Genomic DNA, 23,687 nt, shown 5'->3' with positions numbered 1-23,687 from the left:
CTACTGACACCGTCCACTGCTCTACTGACACCATCCACTGCCCTACTGACACCATCCACTGCCCTACTGATACCATCCACTGCCCTACTGACACCATCCTCTGCCCTACTGACACTGTCCCCTGCCCTACTGAAACCAACCATTGCTGTACTTACCTGGTCCTCTGCCCTACTGACACCACCCACTGCCCTACTGACACAATCCACTGCCCTACTGACACCATCCACTGCCCTACTGACACCGTCCACTGCCCTACTGATACCATCCACTGCCCTACTGACACCATCCACTGCCCTACTGATACCATCCACTGCCCTACTGACACCATCCACTGCCCTACTGACACCGTCCACTGCCCTACTGATACCGTCCACTGCCCTACTGACACCATCCACTGCCCTACTGATACCATCCACTGCCCTACTGACACCATCCACTGCCCTACTGATACCATCCACTGCCCTACTGACACCGTCCACTGCCCTACTGATACCATCCACTGCCCTACTGACACCATCCACTGCCCTACTGACACCATCCACTGCCCTACTGACACCATCCACTGCCCTACTGACATTTAAGGTAGGCTAAGTTCATATTTTTTCAGTGATATTTGTTTTATTATATTTTTCTTTACCATCTAGTTAGGCCTTGCTAGTTAATTTATTAAAAAAAAATAGGTGGGGGTGCCAATCTCTAAACGTTGATTTCTTGCATGGCGGGGGGGCGCACCTTCACCTGGTCCCGAGCACACCTAGCAATAGATGGTGACCCCCTACCTGTGCAGAAGTGTTGCTATGCCACCTAGTGGCCGGGGTGCGGAATAACTTTGTGAATTGACCCAAAACAGCTGGATGAAGATTTTTATTGATTTATTGTTTATATGGAGAATGATCAGCTGAGGTTTATTGTCATTTCAGTGGCTGTGTGAAGAGCGGTCCTCGCCCCCCATTTGGTGTTTTAACCCCTTGCTGACCTACGTAGCACAGAAACACCCTGTGGGTAATACAAGGTCATGGCCGCAGCTGAAAAGTGATCTATAAAATGTTACATTGTTCAGAAGGGCCTCCCCCTCTTCCTGCCACCCATGGTGGTTCCTGAGCGCTCCCCCTCCTCCGGGGGGTGGTAAGGGGCCGGGATGGCACCCAGCAGAGGAGATGGAGGAACAACCATTCCCTGAGTTCCTCTGTAATGAATCAACCTGCAAAGTCATTGCCGGTGTGAGGATCCCTGACCACGCACCCTGCAGCCCCCCCACACCTCAACCCCCCACCCCCACACGGCACACACTCAACCTGCGCAGTGGACGCAATGCTGCACCCAAAATCCCAAGCAAGCTGCCCCTGAATGGTGCGGGCAATGAGGGGGTGGGTGCACCCAAGGGCGGACTGACAGGTCATGGGGCCCCCGGCAATAGGGGATCATGGGGTCCCTGTGTCCATGTCCACACTCAAAGCACATGCAAAAAAGCCTTTTCATGGGGCCCCCTACTGACCCCGGGCCCTCGGGCATTGCCCGAGTGCTCGAATGGTCAGTCCTCCCCTGGGTGCACCCAACCCCCACATGCCCCCACTGTCCACAGCCACACCATGTCCTCGATCCACCGAGCCACACCTAACTGCCACCAAATGGCAGTGTGCAATGAGAGGGGGGGGCCACACACTCCCTGCCTCCCCCCACCGGCCACGTGTAGCTGGCAGGCGAGGCAAATCAAAAACCTCCATGCTGTGCCCGGTAGGAGAGACGACAACGGAAGACAGGGAATTTAAAAATGACACCCCAGCCCAGTGCCGGGACAAGGAGGCCAAACTGCCCCCCCCACCTCTAGTCCTTGATGTGCATGCCTGGGGGGGGGTGCTGTGTCCAGTAGTCACTCACTTGTCAAAATCACTGCTGTAAAACAGTCTGCCCAGGGCAGCCGCCCCTCCCGGAGCCTGCTGGAAACGACGGAGATTGAGTCACTTGCGGTTTCAGAGCTGTCGGCCAGGGAGGTGGCTAATGAAGCACAATCTGTGTTCTGGTTGTCGCAAACGTGCGCAACAGAGACTGACGCAGTCCGCCATTATGTTAGGAATCTCCATTTTCTCCCCTCACTCTCCTTCCCCCCTCCCTCCTCACTCTGAGAGTCACAGTGACAGTGTATGTGTGTGTTAAAAAATGTCACAGGAGGGTCATAGGCGCTATAAAGGCCCCCCAGGGAGCCGGGGCCTAGCTGTTGGAGAACCTGTGCCATTTCACACCTCGGAAGAGATAAGGCAAGCATTCTCAGGAGTTGAGAGAGATTCCAACCTAATAAAACCTACTCAGCATAGGTGACAGAATCAGATAATGTCTCAAAATCCATGTTTCCCCGATTGTCTCATATCTTGGAATATGAGAGAGTTACATAAAAACCGGACATATCGTCAGATGGATGATGAGCAGGCAAACAGTTTGATGGGTCACTCGCCTTGTCTCGGACACACAGGAAAGCAGAAAAATTGATTCAGTGTACACTTTCATAATTCCTATCTAATCAATCCTCAGACGTGTCTGCATAATAATCTACCCGCGGATGGAATGTCACTTGTGCAGATGGACAGTTATAGGCCAAAATATTAGTTATGGGAGATTTTTGCTCAAGTTGAGGCATCCACCCATATCTCCACGCCCTAAGCGGAGGTTGGTCCTTGACTGCAGAGCCACCCCCCTGCTGGGGAATACAAAATAGGCTGTCAGGCCTAAGAAAGTTAAGTTGAAGAATTCTCCCATTGACCATCATAACATAGGGAGATCAAAGGGAGCACCCTTCTGCTCTGAAACTTGGATCTGCTAACTCAGGAGTTGGCAAGTACTTTAACCCTTTCACCTCTCTCTGATATCTCTTTGCTGTGCTATTGTTCTTTGTATAAGTATATACAGTGGGGCAAAAAAGTATTTAGTCACCACCAACTGTGCAAGTTCTCCCACTTACAAAGATGAGAGAGGCCTGTAATTGGCATCATAGGTAGACCTCAACTATGAGAGACAAAATGAGAAAACAAATCCAGACAATCACATTGGCTGATCTGGAAGGAATTTATTTGCAAATTATGGTGGAAAATAAGTATTTGGTGAATATCAAAAGTTCATCTCAATACTTTGTTATATATCCTTTGTTGGCAATGACAGAGGTCAGACGTTTCCTGTAAGTCTTCACAAGGTTGGCACACACTGTTGCTGGTATGTTGGCCCATCCTCCATGCAGATCTCCTCTAGAGCAGTGATGTTTTGGGGCTGTCGCTGGGCAACAAGGACTTTCAACTCCCTCCAAAGGTTTTCTATGGGGTTGAGATCTGGAGACTGGCTAGGCCACTCCAGGACCTTGAAATGCTTCTTACGAAGCCACTCCTTCATTGCCCGGGCGGTATGTTTGGGATCATTGTCATGTTGGAAGACCCAGCCACGTTTCATCTTCAATGCCCTTGCTGATGGAAGGAGGTTTGCACTCAAAATCTCACGATACATGGCCCCATTCATTCTGTCCTGTACATGGATCAGTCGTCCTGGTCCCTTTGCGGAGAAACAGCCCCAAAGCATGATGTTGCCACCCCCATGCTTCACAGTAGGTATGGTGTTCTTTGGATGCAGCTCAGCAATCTCTCTCCTCCAAACACGACGAGTTGTGTTTCTACCAAACAGTTCTATTTTGGTTTCATCTGACCATATGACATTCTCCCAATCCTCTTCTGGATCATCCAAATGCTCTCTAGCAAACTTCAGACGGGCCCAGACATGTACTGGCTTAAGCAGGGGGCCACATCTGGCACTGCATGATCTGAGTCCCTGGCGGCGTAGTGTGTTACTGATGGTAGCCTTTGTTACGTTGGTCCCAGCTCTCTGCAGGTCAATCACTAGGTCCCCCCGTGTGGTCCTGGGATCTTTGCTCACCGTTCTTGTGATCATTTTGACCGCAAGGGGTGAGATCTTGCGTGGAGCCCCAGATCGAGGGAGATTATCAGTGGTCTTGTATGTCTGCCATTTTCTAATTATTGCTCCCACAGTTGATTTGTTCACACCAAGCTGCTTGCCTATTGCAGATTCAGTCTTCCCAGCCTGGTGCAGGTCTACAAATTTGTTTCTGGTGTCCTTCGACAGCTCTTTGGTCTTCACCATAGTGGAGTTTGGAGTGTGACTGTTTGAGGTTGTGGACAGGTGTCTTTTATACTGATAACAAGTTCAAACAGGTGCCATTGATACAGGTAATGAGTGCAGGACAGAGGAGCCTCTTAAAGAAGAAGGTCCAGGTCTGTGAGAGCCAGAAATCTTGCTTGTTTGCAGGTGACCAAATACTTATTTTCCACCATAATTTGCAAATAAATTCTTTCCAGATCAGCCAATGTGATTGTCTGGATTTGTTTTCTCATTTTGTCTCTCATAATTGAGGTCTCCCTATGATGCCAATTACAGGCCTCTCTCATCTTTTTAAGTGGGAGAACTTGCACAATTGGTGGCTGACTAAATACTTTTTTGCCCCACTGTATATATATATATCTTAGTTACATCTTTTTCTGTAAATATTTTTAATTGCACCCGTTTGACCTTTTAGTAATAAATCTTTCTTTCTGAAAGTGTTGAACTGTTTCTATAGCTCTGTATTGCAATTTACGAATTCCCTCCCACTATAACCCCATCAACTCTCCCCTCCTCTGACCTCGCAACTGCCCTACCTCCCACCACACCTAACACCCCGCACACTATAACCTCCCCAAAACTCTGCTCCTTCAGCCTTGCTACCACTGAGGAGGTCACTATGGTCTTCTCAGAAGCCCGCCTCACCACTTGCCCCCTTGACCCTATCCCCACACAACTCCTCCGGTCACCCTCCTCCTCCATCCTATGCTCCCTCACCCACATCTTCAATCTCTCCCTCTCTACTGGCGCATTCCCCTCCCCCCTAAAGCACGTGCACATCACCCCCATACTCAAAAAACCCTCCCTGGACCCCACTGACCTGAATAATCTTAGACTCATCTCCCTGCTGCCATTTACTTCCAAGCTCCTTAGGCGCTTAGTCTACAATCGCCTAAGCGCCCACCTCAACGACAACAACCTCCTCGATCCACTACAGTCCGGCTTCCGTCCCCTACACTCCACCGAAACCACCTTACTCAAACTCACCAACGACCTGCTAACCGCCAAAGCTAATGGCCACTACTCAGTGCTCCTACTCCTCGACCTCTCCGCGGCCTTCGACACAGTTGACCACCCCCTCCTCCTTAATAAACTACACTCCCTTTGCACCAGAGACTCTGCTCTCTCCTGGCTCTCCTACTATCTATCCCAACGCTCCTTCAGTGTTACCTATAACGCTACCACCTCCCCCTCTGTCCCCCTCTCTGTTGGGGTCCCCCAAGGCTCTGTCCTCGGGCCCCTCCTTTTCTCCATCTACACCTCCTCCCTCAGCAAACTGATACACTCCCACGGCTTCAACTACCACTTCTACGCCGATGACACACAAATTTACCTCTCCTCCCCTTGCCTCACCCCTTCAGTCTCTGCCCGTATCGCCCACTTACTGAACAACATATCAGACTGGATGTCGCTCCATTTCCTCAAATTGAACCTTTCCAAAACCGAGCTCCTGATTTTCCCCCCAGCCCGCGCCCTCCCCCCCACCCTCTCCATCACGACTAACAACACCACCATCAGTCCCACCCTGTAAGCCAAAGTCCTAGGTGTCACTCTAGACTCCAACCTGTCCTTCCAACCCCATGTCCAATCATTGCCAAATACATGCAGGCTCCACCTCCGCAACATCTCCAAAATACGTTCGTTCCTAACCCCAGACACTACTAAACAACTCGTTCACTCCCTTATTATCTCACACCTGGACTACTGCAACTCCCTCCTCACCGGCCTACCTCATCACAGGCTATCCCCGCTTCAGTCTATCCTGAACTCAGCGGCCAGACTCATCCACCTCACCACCCGCTCCGTATCCACCACCCCCCTCTGTCATTCCCTCCACTGGCTCCCGATTGCCCAACGCATTAAATGTAAACTACTAACTCTACCATACAAAGCCATTCACAATGCTGCCCCAAACTACCTCACCGACCTGATACCCAAATACCACCCAACCCGTAATCTTCGCTCCTCACAAGACCTCCTACTTTCTAGCTCCCTGGTCTCCACCTCCCACGCCTGACTGCAGGACTTCTCCAGGACTTCCCCCATCCTCTGGAACTCACTACCCCAATCCATCAGACTGTCACCTACCTTCCTCACCTTTAGGAGCACCCTGAAAACCCATCTCTTCAGGGAAGCCTACCCCACCCTCACCTTACGGCCGATCTCCTCCACTCCTCCTACCACTCGATCCCCCACAGCCACTTCCTCCTGTACCACTATCCCCTCCCTCCTAGATTGTAAGCTCGAAAGAGCAGGGCCCTCGTACCCCTCGTGTTTTGTTTTTTACTGTATTGTCTCATGTTCTGTCCCCACTATAATGTACTACTGTATAATAATATAATAATAATCTTTTTTGTTTAGCCCTCTGTATAACAGGCCTGTGTTATGACCGTGTTATGCAGTGGAATATTTCAATCATTAGAGTGTTTTAGCTGATAACGCCGAGTTTCCTCTTTCTCTGTACAAAGAGGAGGTGGTGGCAGTGTGAAGGGTTAATTGTGTAATTAACCTGACCCAGTAACAATGGCCCACGCTGCCGGTACATCGATCTGTGATCCATTAGCTGGAAAATCGTTGTGTCGGGTGCAGCTGGGTGTGGCATTGTTATGCACGTCATGTCACGTTTTAGATCAGCTAGTCCTTCGGTCACGAGTATGGTGAGAAGGATTGGGGTCTGACACCGCGATCGTGACACTGGTTACCTTCGTGGGCAGGGGAGGGGGAGGACGAGGACCTGTTGCTGGCCAAAGCCTGTGATAGCAATAAAGTTAAGTGAAAAAAAAGTTAAAAAAATAAATCTAAATAATATATCTTTTACATTTTTTTTTTAAACACCCTGTTCCCCCCCTGCATACATGTTCATGTAGGTCTGGCAGTGACATGTAAATAGCGATCGCATCACACGTGCCGGACTGGAGGGGGGGGTGGCCTATGTACAGGTCATCCAATAAGGAGGGAGTTGCCGTAGTCGAGGCAAGAGATGACCAGGGAGCGAATGAGGAGCTTTGTGGTGTCATTGGTTATAAAGGGGCGTATTCTGGAGATGTTGCGGAGGTTGTGGCGCCATGATCTGGACAGGGATTGGATGTCTGTCATGTTTGTTATTTTTTTTTTTTTAAATCGACTTTACATTCACTTTAATACTCCCCCCCCCCATAAAAAAATGGGTGTTATATTGTATTTGTGAGCACTAATATTCAGTTTAGTGTATTTTTTTTCCTGAAAATTTGTATTTTGATAAATGGCTGTGTAAATATGATCTGACGTTTTTATAAAATACATGGAATTTGGGGTCGTTATCTTGCAAAGGAAAGGCAGAATTGTAACGTGTGTGAGGAGACAGCCCTGGACAGCGAACGGTTAAAGGTGGAGCACTTACATCATCAGATGTTGGGACTTTGACCTCGCCGTGCGTCTTGCAGCGACGGGTCGATCACCCCCAGGTGCCGTGGTGTCTGTTTCAATGATGAATACAATGATTACCTGGAACAAATTTCCATTTTATATTCGATGTAATAAGTAGAGATAAGCTGGGCACAGCTCAGCAGACAGATTCGTTCACCCACTCGAAACGCCCAATGGGTGCAGCCAGATGTCTGTCATTCAGCGGGGGAGGGGGGGGGGGTATTGCTCAGTGGGAGCCATAGCAGTCCATGCAGCTGCTAGGAGGCCTGGGGTGGGAATGGGGCCCCATTAGAGCCACTTGCTGACCGCCTAACTGGGAACTTACATCAATACTGTGTGGTTAAGTCCCCCGTCACACCGGATGCGAATTGGCATGCGATTTGCACAGGGGCGGCCTGACAACTCATGGGGCCCCCGGGCAATAGGGGATCATGGGGACCCTGTGTCCTTGCCCAAACTCAAAAAAGCCTATGAAAAAGGTACCAGGGGCATCTCATGGGGCCCCCTACTGACCCCGGGCCCTCGTTTCCAAATGGTCAGTCCGCCCCTGGATTTGCATGCCTTGCGACTTGCAAATCGCATGCCGAGTCGCAGCCTATTAGAGCAAATTTGTACAGCGCTGCGAAAACTGTTGGCGCCATATCAATCCTGTATAATAATAATAAAATTGCGCCTGAAATTGGCGGGTCTTCCGACTCTGAAATCACGCGGTTTCGCTGTAAGTCGCACAATCTCAAAGTCAGGTTTGCTGTCACCGGTCACACTGCTGCAATTTGTGTACAATTTCAGGAAGACTTTATCACTCGACGATTTCTTGCAATTTGCAGCGCAATTTCCATTCTATTCTATGTAGGTGAAATTGCAACAAAACTGCAGAGAAAGTCACCCGAGGATTGCTTTCGAAATCGCACCGCAGCCGATATTCACGTTCATTGGATGCGGTTTCAATTCCCAAATTGCACCTGAAATCGCACCGGGCACTTGATTCCGGGATCATGACCGCAGCTAGATGCCGTAACCCCGGTATTAAGATTTTCTGCAGCAACCGCACTTTGTGGTAAAAGTGATCCAAGCGTCTGATCAGGGGCGGACTGACAACTCATGGGGCCCCCGGGCAATAGGGGATCATGGGGCCCCTGTGTCCTTGCCCACAATCAAAGCACACCCAAAAAAGCCTTTAAAAAGGTAACAGGGGCATTTCATGGGGCCCCCTACTGACCCCGGGCCCTCAGGCAGTGCCCGAGTGCATGGTATTACCGAATGGTAAGTCCGCCCCTGCGTCTGATTAGCCACCGGAGCACTTTTAGAAGCGGTGGGAGGGGTCATTCTCCCCCCCAAACTTACCTGGCTCATCTGACAGTTGCGGCGGCTGGCCATAGAGATGAGCAGAAGAAAGATGGCCTCCACTAATCCCTATGACCTAGGAAGCCAGGAGCGACGTCATGACGTCACACCCGATTCACTACTGATGTAACCATGGCCTTTTTTTTTTTTTTAAATCTAATGCTTTCCATTGTAGAGAGAGGCGGGGTCTTTTTGACCCCAGATCTCTCCATAAAGAGGACCTGTCATACCTTATTTCTATCACAAGGGAAGTTTACATTCTTTGTAATAGGAATAAAATGATCAATGCTGCAATGAGTCGTTCGAGGTGTTTTGAGTGGCAAGAGCAGAAGAACATGACTGGAAGATGACGAGAGATCAGGAAGACCTTCAGCAAGCTGAACCCCCAAAGAGGTTGAAACCATTCAGCAACTTGTGCATGATGATCTACTATTCTGACCGCGTGCGTCGCCATGTCTGCGGCTTCATCATGGACAGCAAGTTAGAACAAAGACCAAATTCCAACATGGAATTCTGCGTGAAACTGGGCAAATCTGCCACAGAGACGTTTGACACGATTCGCCGAGTTTATGGCGATGCTGCATTGAGTCGTTCGAGGTGTTTTGAGTGGCAAGAGCGGAAGGACTGGGAGACGACAAGAGATCAGGGAGACCTTCAGCGAGCTCAACCCCTGAAAATGTGGAAACCATTCGGCAACTTGTGCATGATGATCCACTATTCTGACCACGTGCGTCACCACGTCTGCTACTTCATCATGGACAGCAAGTTAGGACAAAAAGCAAATGTGAACCTGGGCTAATCTGAGACATTTGACACGATTCGCCGCGTTTATGGCAATGCTGCAATGAGTTGTTTGGGGTGGCAAGAGTGGAAGGACTGGAAGACAACGAGAGATCAGAGAGACCTTCAACGAGCTCAACCCCCGAAAATGTGAAAACCATTCGGCAACTTGTGCATGATGATCCACTATTCTGTCCACGTGTGTCACCACATCTGCTACTTCATCATGGACAGCAAGTTAGAACAAAGACCAAATTCCAACATGGAATTCTGCGTGAAACTGGGCGAATCTGCCACAGAGACGTTTGACACGATTTTACGAGTTTATGGCGATGCTGCAATGAGTAGTTCGAGGTGTTTTGAGTGGCAAGAGCGGAAGAACATCACTGGAAGACGACGAGAGATCAGGAAGACCTTCAACAAGCTCAACCCCTGAAAATGTGGAAACTATTCGGCAACTTGTGCATGATGATCCACTATTCTGACCGCGTGCGTCGCCATGTCTGCGGATTCATCATGGACTGCAAGTTAGAACAAAGACCAAAGTCCAACATGGAATTCTGCGTGAAACTGGGCGAATCTGCCACAGAGACGTTTGACACGATTTTATGAGTTTACGCCAATGCTGCAACGAGTCGTTCGAGGTCTTTTGAGTGGCAAGAGTGGAAGGACATCACTGGCAGACGATGAGAGATCAGGAAGACCTTCAGCAAGCTCAACCCCCGAAAATGTGGAAACCATTCGGCAACTTGTGCATGATGATCCACTATTCTGTCCACGTGTGTCACCACGTCTGCTACTTCATCTTGGACAGCAAGTTAGAACAAAGCCCAAATTCCAACATGGAATTCTGCGTGAAACTGGGCGTATCTGCCACAGAGACATTTGACACGATTCGCCGAGTTTACGCCGATGCTGCAACGAGTCGTTCGAGGTGTTTTGAGTGGCAAGAGCGGAAGGACATCACTGGAAGACGACGAGAGATCAGGAAGACCTTCAACAAGCTCAACCCCCAAAAATGGGGAAACCATTCGGTGACTTGTGCATGAAGATCTTTGGAGAACAATCCCCAACATTGCTGCCATTGTTGGTGTGTCATGCAGAACAGTCCAGGCAGCCCTCACGTGTGATTTGAACATACGCAGTGTTGCTGCCAAGTTTGTCCCCAGGCTGCAATAATCTCAGTTCCACACCCACCCTGCTCACCAGAATGTGCACCTGCGGACTTTGCCCTCTTCCAGAAGATGAAGATCCAGCTCAAAGGTCACCGTTTTGACAACATTGCGATAGTTGTAAAAGTAGACAAATGAAGTACTTTCTTGTAAACAGAGCTACTCTGGAAACATTACGAGGTGATACCACCTCGTATATGATGGCTACATGGTTGTGTTCATGTTCAGCTCAAAAGAACGATAGGTGAACCCAGGGGCGGACTGACAACTCATGGGGCCCTCGGGGAATAGGGGATCATGGGGCCCCTGTGTCCTTGCCCAAACTCAAAAAAGCCTATGAAAAAGGTACTAGGGGCATCTCATGGGGCTGCCTACTGACCCCGGGCCCTCGGGCAGTGCCCAAGTTTCCAAATGGTCAGTCTGCCCCTGGGTGAACCTGAATACACCTACTTTGCTTTCTTTTGCCTCTTTTAGTTGATTATTTAGTGGGCTAAGGTATGCTTTCTGGAATACATCTCTGTTTTTCACATTCAATATCTCTTGTACTTTCATGTACACTCACAGGCCACTTTATTAGGTCCACCTTGCTGGTGCCAAGAAAATCTCCCCCACGCCATGACACCAACACCACTGGCCTGATCCGGTGATACAAGGCAGGATGGATCCACCACACCATGACACCACCACCACCAGCCTGAACCATTGATACAAGGCAGCATGGATCTACCACACCATGACACCACCACCACCAGCCTGAACCATGGATACAAGGCAGCATGGATCTACCACACCATGACACTACCACCACTGGCCTGATCCGGTGATATAAGGCAAGATGGATCCACCACACCATGACACCACTACCACTGGCCTGATCCGGTGATACAAGGCAGGATGGATCCCCCACACCATGACACCACCACCACCAGCCTGGACCATTGATACAAGGCAGGATGGATCCACTAAACTATGACACCACCACCAGCCTGAACCGTTGATACAAGGCAAGATGGATCCCCCACACCATGACACCACCACCACTGGCCTGATCTGGTGATACAAGGCAGGATGGATCCACCACACCATGACACCACCACCACCAGCCTGAACCGTTGATACAAGGCAGGATGGATTCATGGTTTTATGTTGTTTACGCCAAATTCTGACCCTACCATCTGAATGTTGCAGCTGGAATCTGGACTCACCAGACCAGGCAACGGTTTTCCAATCTTCCATTGTCCAATTTTGCAAATTGTTGCTTCCGTTTCCTATTCTTAGCTGACAGGAGTGGCACCCGGTGTGGTCTTCTGCTACTGTAGCCCATCTGCTTGAAGGTTGGACGTGTTGTGCGTTCAGAGATGGTATTCTGCATACCTTGGTTGTAATGAGTGGTTATTTGAGTTACTGTTGCCTATTATTTCAAACCAGTCTGCCCATTCTCCTCTGACCTCTGACATCATTAAGGCATTTTCCTCCACACAACGTCTGCCTCACTGGATGTTTTCTAAATTTTTGGACACTTCTCTGTAAACCCTAGAGATGGTTGTGCGTGAAAAACCCAGTAGATCAGCAGTTTTTAAAATACTCAGACCAGCCTGTCTGGCTCCAACAACCATGCCACCTTCAAAGTCACTTAAATCCCCTTTCTTACCCATTCTGATGCTCGGTTTGAACTTCAGCAAGTCGTCTTCACAACGTTTAACTACCTAAATGCATTGAGTTGCTGCCTCTGTGCAAGGAGGAACAAGATGAGCCCTGCCAGAGCCCTACAAAATGACCTCCAGCAGGCCACTGGTGTGAATGTCTCTGACCAAACAATCAGAAACAGACTTCATGAGGGTGGCCTGAGGGCCCGACGTCCTCTAGTGGGCCCTGTGCTCACTGCCCGGCACCATAGAGCTGGATTGGCATTTGCCATTGAACACCAGAATTGGCAGGTCCACCACTGGCACCCTGTGCTTTTTACAGATGAGAACAGGTTCACCCTGAGCACATGTGACAGACCTGAAAGGGTCTGGAGAAGCCGTGGAGAACGTTCTGCTGCCTGTAACATGGTTCAGCATGACCGTTGTGGTGATGGGTCAGTGATGGTCTGGGGAGGCATCTCCATGGAGGGACACACAGACCTCTACAGGCTAGACAATGGCACCCTAACTGCCATTAGGTATGGGGATAAAATCCTTGGACCCATTGTCAGACCCTACGCTGGTGCAGTGGGTCCTGAGTTCCTCCTGGTGTAGTGGGTCCTGGGTTCCTCCTGGTGCAGTGGGTCCTGGGTTCCTCCTGGTGCAGTGGGTCCTGGGTTCCTCCTGGTGCAGTGGGTCCTGGGTTCCTCCTGGTGCAGTGGGTCCTGGGTTCCTTCTGGTGCAGTGGGTCCTGGGTTCCTCCTGGTACATGACAATGCCCAAACTCATGTGGGGAGAGAATGCAGGCAGTTCCTGGAGGATGAAGGAATTGATAACATTGAATGGCCCCCACACTCACCTGACCTAAATCCAATAGAACCCCTCTGGGATGTCATGTTTCGGTCATGCTCAGTTTTTGCCACATTGCCCGGTCTTTTTTAACAGCTGCCCGGCCCGTTGGCCTCCACAAGCAGAAGATAGATGATGATCTATACCTTGCCTGAAGCCTTGTGGGGTGATAGTTGGTGAGGAATCCATTGTTCTGGATGAGGAAACTTGGCTCCTGAACTGGTTAATCGCTTCTTCTTCCTTCTACCATGAACTATATCAGCGATGATTGGAGGAGATCGGGGTGGTGGTGGGGGGGACAGGTGAGGACATGAACTCCAGCCGCCATTGTTGGGGGGCCTATCAGTGGGGTTAGTCATTTTTGGATAATTGCCATCCAACACCAGGGCTGTAGATAATGGAGTACCACCGGTCCTCCCAGGCCAGCAGGGGGGCCCAGGCAGTTGTGTGATTTGCAATTGGGCAGGGAGGGTGATCGGCACGGCGGTGGTGCAATTACTGGAACAGATCCCCTGTGTGGCTCTCCCTGCAGCAGCTGAAAGCCGACTTCTTCTCCTCTCCCTCCCACTGGCTTTCAGATGCTTCCAGGGGCGGACTGACAACTCTTGGGGCCCCCGGGCAATTGGGGATCATGGGGCCCCTGTGTCCTTGCCCACACTCAAAACACACCCAAAAAAGCCTATAAAAAAGGTACCAGGGGCATTTTATGGGGCCCCCTTCTGACCCCGGGCCCTCGGGCAGTGCCCAAGTGCTCGAATGGTCAGTCCGCCCCTGAATGCTTCAGAGAGAGACATGTAGGGAATCGGTTCCAGTAATTGCCCCCCAGCCCGTTGCACCCATACAGCCCGTTGCACCATACTTTTCTCCACGCTGCCCCCTCTATGTGCACCCCCACCCCCGCAGTGCTCCTGGCTTCCCTCCTCTCTTTCTCACCGTCACAATGGAGAGTGGGGGAAGGGTCCGGTGAATATGTCACATTTACCAGCCCCTTCCTTTCCTGAATGAACACAATGAGTGATCGGTACCAATCACTTACTGTGTTCATTCATTTCAGAAGCATAGTAAACTTTTTTTTTTTTTTTTAGGGGGGGGCCCTGTCAGGTTGGCTGTATGGGGCCCCACGGTCTCTAACAGCTGCCCTCCCCAACACTAACAGATTTCTGAGAAAAAAGAAAATGAAACTAGAAGCAACGTGACCATCTGAGAGCGAAGGACGCACCAAGCGCACTTCCTCTTTATGCGGATGGAGGAAACTGACAGCAATGCGGTGGAGCCGGAAACCAAATGTTTTTTCTTTTTCTCCGTGTTGCTCTCGATCTCAGCGACATGTGACAACCGCCACTGAAGCCGTTATAAAATATCGCTGGCATCCGGATGGAGAAAAAAATCCGTAAACTGAAAAAAAGGAAGCCGATGTCGCCGACCTTTTTTTTCCTGGCTTCGGCACTTTTCATTCCTGACCTGAAAATACATAAAAAGGTAAGTCGGCGAAAAAGCAAAAAAAAAAAAAAACACATTTGAAGTTATACGCCGGGAAAGTAAACCTTTTTTTCCCTGAAAATGCCTGTTTTCTGGCTTCGGCACCTTTCATTCCTGCCCTGAAATCAAAATACATAAAAAGGTAAATCGGGTCCCAGAAGGCTGCGGGACCAGTCACAGAGCGCACCACAGCTCGCGCATGCGCACCAGGAAACCGGCTGTGAAGACGGAAGACTTCACTGCCCTGTTTCCCTTAGTCAAGATGGCGGCGCCAGCACCCGACGGCCGACTGAGAAATCAGCGCGGGGTGAGGACATTGCTGGATCCCTGGACAGGTAAGTGTCCTGATAATAAAATCAGCGGCCACAGTATTTGTAGCTGCTGACTTTTCATTTTTTTGGGGGGGGGGAGACTGGAGCTCCACTTTAAGCCGGCCTTAGACAGTTCCTGCTGAACCAGCCGAGATTCGAAGCATGTATGGGCAAGATGATTGTACTCAAGTTGATCGATCAGTCAAAAAATTGGATTTTTAATGAGATTATTGCCAGCAGCTATATCAACCGACCGGGACCGCTCATCGAGCTCCCCCTTAGTGCCTCCTTACAGCAAGGTCCCAATCAGAGTGTCCCCTTATATCAGAGTCTCCATCTGAGTGCCCCCTTACCTGAGGTGTTCCCATCAGAGTGCTCTCTTACATCAGAGTGCCCCATTACATCTGGTGCTGCCGTCAGAACGCTGCTTTGCATTAGAGTCTCCATCAGAGTGCCCCTTTACAGCAAGGTCCCAATCAGAGTGCCCCCTTACATCAGGTGTCCCATCAGAGTGCCCCCTTACATCAGGGTCCCCATCAGAGTGCGCCCTTACATCAGGTGCCCCATAAGAGTTCCCCCTTACATCAGAGTCCCCATCAGAGTGCCCCCTTACATCAGAGTCCCCATCAGAGTGCCCCCTTACATCAGAGTCTTCATTGGAGTGCACCCTTACATCAGGTGTCCCATCAGAGTGCCCCCTTATATCAGGATCCCTATCAGAGTGCCCTGTACATCATGTGTCCCATCAGAGTGCCCCCTTATATCAGGGTCCCTATCAGAGTGCCCCTGTACATCTGTGTCCCATCAGAGTGCCCCCTTACATCAGAGTCTCCATCAGAGTGCCCCTTTACATCAGAATCCCCATCAGAGTGCCCCCTTACCTCAGGTGTTCCATCAGAGTGCCCCATTACCTCAGGTTACCCATCAGAGTGCCCCCTTACCTCAGGTGTCCCATCAGAGTGCCCCCTTACCTCAGGTGTCCCATCAGAGTGCCCCCTTACCTCAGGTGTCCCATCAGAGTGCCCCTTTACATCGGAATCCCCATTAGAGTGCCCCCTTACCTCAGGTGTCCCATCAGAGTGCCCCGCTTACATCAACTATCTGCACTAGACTGGCTCATGGATCAGCAGATGCACGCTCAGAGACCTGGGAGGGAGCACAGCTAAAATCTGGGTGGGCACAGTCCACCCAGCACCCCCCAAGATCCGGCCCTGGCTGTAGTTAGGATGAGGAAGCGCCATGTTGTGCCAAAAACTCTCTGGCAGCCAAAGCACTGTGACGCAGGTGCAATGTCATGATGAAGGATCCGAGCTGATCTCGGGACGCACAGGAAAAACCCAAGTGCCCAAGAACTTCCAGAGAAAATCTTTGATTCACGGTTGGACCAGTCGGCACAGATCCCTTATGGACAATTCCATGTGGGTCCAAAAAAAAAAAAACGACCATGGACTTGACTTTAGATTTGCTCGTTCGAGCTTTCTTGGGGCGAGGTGATGTGGGTGTGCGCCATTCTGAACTTCGTTCCTTCGTCTCGGGGTCGAGGATTCCCCTCCACTCAACCAGGCTCTCCTTCCAAAGTGGACAAACGGGTTGCCGGAGTTCCTCCTGATCCGGTGACCAGCTGGCTTTGCAGACACTTTTCTGGTGTTCAGATCCCGACTCGTGCGTTCATGAACAGTTGACGCGGCAATTCCCGTTTCCTCTGCGATCGTTCTGACAGCGAGGCGCCGGTCCCGGCTGACAACAGCCCTCGTCACAGCCGCATTCTCTTCCCAACGTCCAGATCGTTCGTCTTCAACACCTTCTCCTCCTTCCTTGGAGGCCTCGTGCAGATGATCTCCATAAGATCTCCTCGCCATTTCCAAACTTCCCGATGCTCTTTTACCCGATTTCACGCCAAGTTTTATCGCGCGCCGCTGGTCCGAACTCACTTGTATTTTTCTTAATATGAGCAACAGGGGGTCACAAGGAAGAATGTCTCGGCTAGACAAGCGCAGAATGAAAACATTTGTTTCGTTTCGATTCGTTATTTAAATAAATTAATTTCATTCAAATCATTTTGTTTCTTTTTATTCATTTTCGCATTCGCTTCAATACAACCAAATTTGGAAAATTCGAATCGGCATCACAATTCGAATCGGCATTCGAATTTATTCCATTTGAAATTTGAATTTCGGAAGATGGTTGTTTTCATTCCATTCTATTCTATTCTCTTATTCCCTGTTCTTTTCTATTCTAGTCTAATCCAATTCATATTTGTTCTTTTCGAAATTTGAATTTCTGAAGACGGTCGTATTATTTCGGTTGTGTTCTTCTCTTTTCTATTCAAATTCAAATTTATTCTATTCAAAATTAGAATTTTGGAAGACAGTTATATTCTTTTCCATTTTTTTCTATTCTATTGTTTTTTCTATACCATTCTTTTCTGTTGAAGTCTATTCTTTTGTTTTTTTCTATTCTATTATTTTCTATTCTATTTGGAACTCAAATAGAGTAGAATAAAATAGCATTTTCTTTCTATTTTATTCCATGTGATTATGTTTCTGTTCTATTCTATTCTTCTCATTTTCGAATTCGATTCAAATTTGATTTCTCTACGTCGTTCTCCTTATATTCTGGGCACGCCTCCTACTATGATATTTGCTGTTTATCTGACCTAAGGATATAGAGGCTGAATAAGTGGAAATGCGCAATGGCCATTTACCGTATAGGGGTAATAAGAGACTGAGATCGGTATCTGTTACTCATTGCTGACACAACAGGAAGTGAGGACAAATCCCCTCACGGTTGTCATGTGACCCCCCCATTGAAAGATTTCTTCTCTATTCCTGTTCTGGTGACAACGGTAACATTCAGGACATCTGCTATCCTCCATCCCCCATCCACTGTCCGCCGTTCATCATCCACCATCTGCCATCCTCCATCCACCATCCTCCATCCGCCATTCTCCATCCTCCATCCACCATCCTCCATCCGCCGTCCTCCATCTGCCATTCTCCATCCTCCATCCACCATCCTCCATCCGCCATCCTCCATCCGCCATCCTCCATCCACCATTCTCCATCCGCCATCCTCCATCCGCCATCCGCCAGCCACCATCCTCCATCCGCCATCCTTCATCCGCCATTCTCCATCCGCCATCCTCCATCCACCATCCTCCATTCTCCATCCGCCATCCTCCATCCGCCATACTCCATTCTCCATCCTCCATCCACCATCCTCCATCCACCATCCGCCATCCGCCATCCTCCATCCACCATCCTCCATCCGCCATCCTCTTTCCTCCATCCGCCATCCACCATCCTCCATCCTCCACCCACCATCCTCCATCCGCCATTCTCCATCCTCCCTCCACCATCCTCCATCCTCCATCTGCCATCCGCCATCCTCCATCCGCCATCCGCCATCCTACAGCCGCCATCCTCCATCTGCCATCCTCCTTCCTCCATCCACCATCCTCCATCCGCCACTCGCCATCCTCCATCCTCCATCTGCCATCCTCCATCCGCCATCCTCCATCCGCCATCCGCCATGCTCCCTCTACCATACTCCATCCTCCATCTGCCATCCTCCATCCGCCATTCTCCATCCACCATCCTTCATCCGCCATCCGCCATCCTCCATCCGCCATCCTCCATCCGCCATCCTCCATCTGCCATCCACCATCCGCCATCCTCCATCCGCCATCCGCCATTCTCCATCCGCCACCCGCCATCCTCCATCCGCCATCCTCCATCCTCCATCTGCCATCCTCCATCTGCCATCCGCCCTCCTCCATCTGCCATCCGCCATCCTCCATCCGCCATCCACCATCCTCCCTCCACCATCCTCCATCTGCCATCCTCCATCTGCCATCCTCCATCCGCCATCCTCCATCTGCCATCCACCATCCGCCATCCTCCATCCGCAATCCGCCATCTGCCATCCTCCATGCGCCATCCTCCATCCACCATCCTCCATCCTCCATCTGCCATCCGCCATCCTCCATCCGCCATCCGCCATCCTACAGCCGCCATCCTCCATCTGCCATCCTCCTTCCTCCATCCACCATCCTCCATCCGCCACTCGCCATCCTCCATCCTCCCTCCACCATCCTCCATCCTCCATCTGCCATCCTCCATCCGCCATCCTCCATCCGCCATCCGCCATGCTCCCTCTACCATACTCCATCCTCCATCTGCCATCCTCCATCCGCCATTCTCCATCCACCATCCTTCATCCGCCATCCGCCATCCTCCATCCTCCATCCGCCATCCTCCATCTGCCATCCACCATCCGCCATCCTCCATCCGCCATCCGCCATTCTCCATCCGCCACCCGCCATCCTCCATCCGCCATCCTCCATCCTCCATCTGCCATCCTCCATCTGCCATCCGCCCTCCTCCCTCTGCCATCCGCCATCCTCCATCCGCCATCCACCATCCTCCCTCCACCATCCTCCATCTGCCATCCTCCATCTGCCATCCTCCATCCGCCATCCTCCATCTGCCATCCACCATCCGCCATCCTCCATCCGCAATCCGCCATCTGCCATCCTCCATGCGCCATCCTCCATCCGCCATCCTCCATCAACCATTCTCCATCCACCATCCTCCATCTGCCATCCGCCATCCTCCATCCGCCATCCTCCATCCGCCATCCTCCATCCGCCATCCGCCATCCTCCATCCTCCCTCCACCATCCTCCATCCTCTATCCGCCATCTGCCATCCGCCATCCTCCATCCTCCCTCTGCCATCCGCCATCCTCCATCCTCCATCCTCCATCCGCCATCCTCCATCCGCCATCCTCCATCCTCCCTCTGCCATCCGCCATCCTCCATCCTCCATCCTCCCTCCACCATCCTCCATCCTCTATCCGCCATCTGCCATCCGCCATCCTCCATCCTCCCTCTGCCATCCGCCATCCTCCATCCTCCCTCCACCATCCTCCATCCGCCATCCTCCATCCTCCATCCGCCATCCTCCATCCGCCATCCGCCATCCTCCATCCTCCCTCCACCATCCTCCATCTGCCATCCTCCATCCGCCATCCTCCTCCATTTTTCCGGGAAATGTTTGTGTTCTCCCAGCAGCAGCTCGACCTATTCTTCCCTGGAACAGCGACTATCGCACAGCCGGCTGCTTATCTGTTTATTTTGTGTACTTTTGTTACTTTAGTGTTTGTTTTACCTTTTATTCAATATTGATACATTTTGTGAACGCAATAAAAAAAATTGTCTTTTCGGCTAGGATCGCATCTATGCAGATAGCGATTTCGCAGTGCGCTTTGCGTTTTGGAACGGGCGTTTTTTTAATGTGAATTTTGATGGGACTTTCAATGGGTGCGATATTGATGTGACTTAGATGTGACATTGGATGGATGCGACATTGAGGCGACTTTGATGCAACTTGGATGTGACTTTGGGCGGGTGTGACTTTGGTGTGACTTGGATGCAGCTTTGGATGGACATGACTTTGATGCGACTTGGATGCGACTTTGGATGGGTGTGACCAGGTGCGGACTGACCATTTGGAAACTGGGGCACCGCCCGAGGCCCGGGGTCAGTAGGGGGCCCCATGAGATGCCCCTGGTACCTTTTTCATAGGCTTTTTTGAGTTTGGGCAAGGACACAGGGGCCCCATGATCCCCTATTGCCCGCGGGCCCCATGAGTTGTCAGTCCGCCCCTGTGACAACGATGCAAGTTGGATGCAACTTTGGATGGATGTGACTTTGATGAGACTTGGATATGACTTTGAATGGGTGTGACACTGATGCAACTTGGATGCGACTTTGGATGGGTGTGGTGTTGATGCGACTTAGATGCGAATTTGGATGGGTGTGGCTTTGATGCGACTTGGATGGATGCGACTTTGGTGCGACTTGGATGCAACTTTGGATGGGTGCGACTTGAAGGCGAAATTGGATGAGCACGACATTGAGGCGACTTGGATGAGACTTTGAGTGGGTAGGACTTGGATGTGACTTTGAATGGCTGAGATTTGATGCAACTTTGGATGGGTGTGACATTGATGAGACTTGGATGCAACTTTGGATGGGTGTGACATTGATGAGACTTGGATGCAACTTTGGATGGGTGTGACATTGATGAGACTTGGATGCAACTTTGGATGGGTGTGACATTGATGAGACTTGGATGCAACTTTGGATGGGTGTGACTTTGATGTGACATTGGATGAGTGCGACATTGAGGCGACTTGGATGCGACTTTGGGTGAGTGGGACTTTGGTGCAACTTGGATGCGACTTTGGATGGAACTTTGAATGGGTGCGACTTTGCTACTTTGATGCTACCTGGATGCCAGAGAGTGTAAGTCTCGGTTCACACTACTATGACCTGAAAGTTGCGCAACTTACAGTGCGACTTTGCCAGGCAACTTGAGTGCTACTGTGATTAGAGCTCCTGCGTTGTCACCCCGTCACGCGGACCACTTCACCACATGTCACTCAAGTTTGGTCCACTGTTGTCACCGTCAGGAAACCCGCCCTAAAATGCCGTGCAGACGAGGCCACAGACCATGTAGACAGGCAGCGGCTGCAAACAGGCTGCAGGGGATCAGCAGCACAAGGATAAGATGTCCCCGACTGTGTCACATATTTGGCACACTAAATGGCATTCCGCCCGGCTGGCCTCGCCTGAGATGAGAATATGGATTGGCAGCTTCCAGGGCAAGAAAAACAAAGAAACATTTTTCGTCACTTGAGCTGTTTGCAGGTTAATGAGATGAAGAAGCTGCAGCTCTACCTGGCGCCTCCTCCCCCATTTATTACCTGTCAGGAGCAAAGTTGACTCATTTGGACAAAGTTGCTGGAATTGGCCGGAGGTCCCAGTAAGTAGACATTTCTGTCGCCTGCTTCTGTCACCGACAACTGACACCGACAACCGACACCAACAACCGACACCAACAACCAACAACCGACACCCGGCGCCAACAACTGACACCAACAACTGACACCAACAACCGACACCAACAACTGACACCCGGCGCCAACAACTGACACCAACAACTGACACCAACAACCGACACCAACAACCGACACCCGGCGCCAACAACCGACACCAACAACCGACACCCGGCGCCAACAACCGACACCAACAACCGACACCAACACCCGGAACCAACAACCGACACCAACAACCGACACCAACAACTGACACCAACAACTGACACCAACAACCGACACCGACAACCGACACCCAGCGCCTATTACAGGTTTATGCTTTTTTATGTATTTTATCACATTTTTATAACTAAATTTAAGCTGATCTTCAAACTGCAAAATATCTTTAAAAAAACTGATACAGTTGTGGCCAAAATTATTCAACCCCCAATGCTGTAAAGGGGTTTAGGGACTATAGTGTACATTTGGAATTGTATTCAGAATCAAATCCTACAAGGACGTTGTAACTACCCAAATGCAACTAAAATGACATCAATTGTTTATGTAATACAGTAGTAAATGGTTCTTATGTGGTTTCTTCATTGCCACAATTATTCAACCCCTTAAAGACTACCACTCTGAAGAACAGAGGTTCATACAGGTGCTTTCCATCAGGTATTGAAAACACCTGTGGATGTCACCGAGCAGCAATCAAGCATAATAAGCACCAATTAGGCAGCTTTAAAATGACTGTGATACTCAGCTCCTTCTAGACATTTACTGGTGTGGTTACAAACATGGTGAAGGCAAGAGAATGGTCCAGGAAGACAAGAGAAGAGGTGATTTCTCTTCACAGGAAGGGCAATGGCTATAAGAAGATTGCAAAGATGTTAAACATACCAAGAGACACCTTAGGAAGCATCATTCGCAAATTCAAGGCAAAGGGCACTGTTGAAACGCTACCTGGTCGTGGCAGAAAGAAGATGCTGACTTCGACTGCTGTGCGCTACCTGAAGCGTAGAGTGGAGAGAAGTCCCCGTGTGACTGCTGAGGAACTGAGAAAAGATTTGTCAGATGTGGGTACAGAAGTTTCAGCCCAGACAATAAGACGCACACTGCGTAATGAAGGCCTCCGTGCCAGAACTCCCAGGCGTACCCCCTTGCTGTCTCCAAAGAATAAGAAGAGTCGACTGCAGTATGCCAAAAGCCATGTGGACAAACCACAAAAGTTGTGGGATAGTGTTCTGTGGACTGATGAAACAAAATTAGAACTGTTTGGGCCCATGGATCAACGCTATGTTTGGAGGAGGAAGAACAAGGCCTATGATGAAAAGAACACCTTGCCTACTGTGAAGCATGGTGGAGGGTCAATCATGCTTTGGGGCTGTTTTGCTTCTGCAGGTACAGGGAAGCTTCAGCGTGTGCAAGGTACCATGAATTCTCTTCAGTACCAGGAGATATTGGATGGAAACGTGATGCAGTCCGTCACACACCTGAGGCTTGGGAGACGTTGGACCTTTCAACAGGACAATGATCCCAAGCATACCTCCAAGTCCACTAGAGCATGGTTGCAGAGGAAAGGCTGGAACATTTTGGAGTGGCCATCGCAGTCACCAGACTTAAATCCGATTGAGAACCTCTGGTGGGACTTAAAGAAAGCAGTTGCAGTGCGCAAGCCTAAGAATGTGA

At 50.3% G+C, this 23,687-nt stretch overlaps 1 protein-coding gene across 1 annotated transcript in view; it reads left to right on the top strand.

The window, feature by feature from the left end:
* The first annotated feature begins 14,645 nt into the window (after positions 1-14,645).
* LOC149430586 (beta-1,3-galactosyltransferase 2-like) overlaps positions 14,646-23,687 on the top strand; it is a 28,670-nt gene continuing 19,628 nt past the window's right edge. Inside the window, exon 1 of the mRNA XM_089666215.1 lies at positions 14,646-14,806. The gene's annotated coding sequence lies outside the window, so the exon portion shown is untranslated. The remainder of the gene's footprint in view (positions 14,807-23,687) is intronic.

This window comes from Staurois parvus, unplaced genomic scaffold (assembly GCF_062004578.1).
Source record: "Staurois parvus isolate SC_StPar_1 unplaced genomic scaffold, SC_StPar_1.0 ptg002623l, whole genome shotgun sequence".
NCBI lineage: Eukaryota > Metazoa > Chordata > Amphibia > Anura > Ranidae > Staurois > Staurois parvus.
Note: the sequence above shows the minus strand (reverse complement) of the source record. Positions and strands in the feature narration are given on the sequence as shown.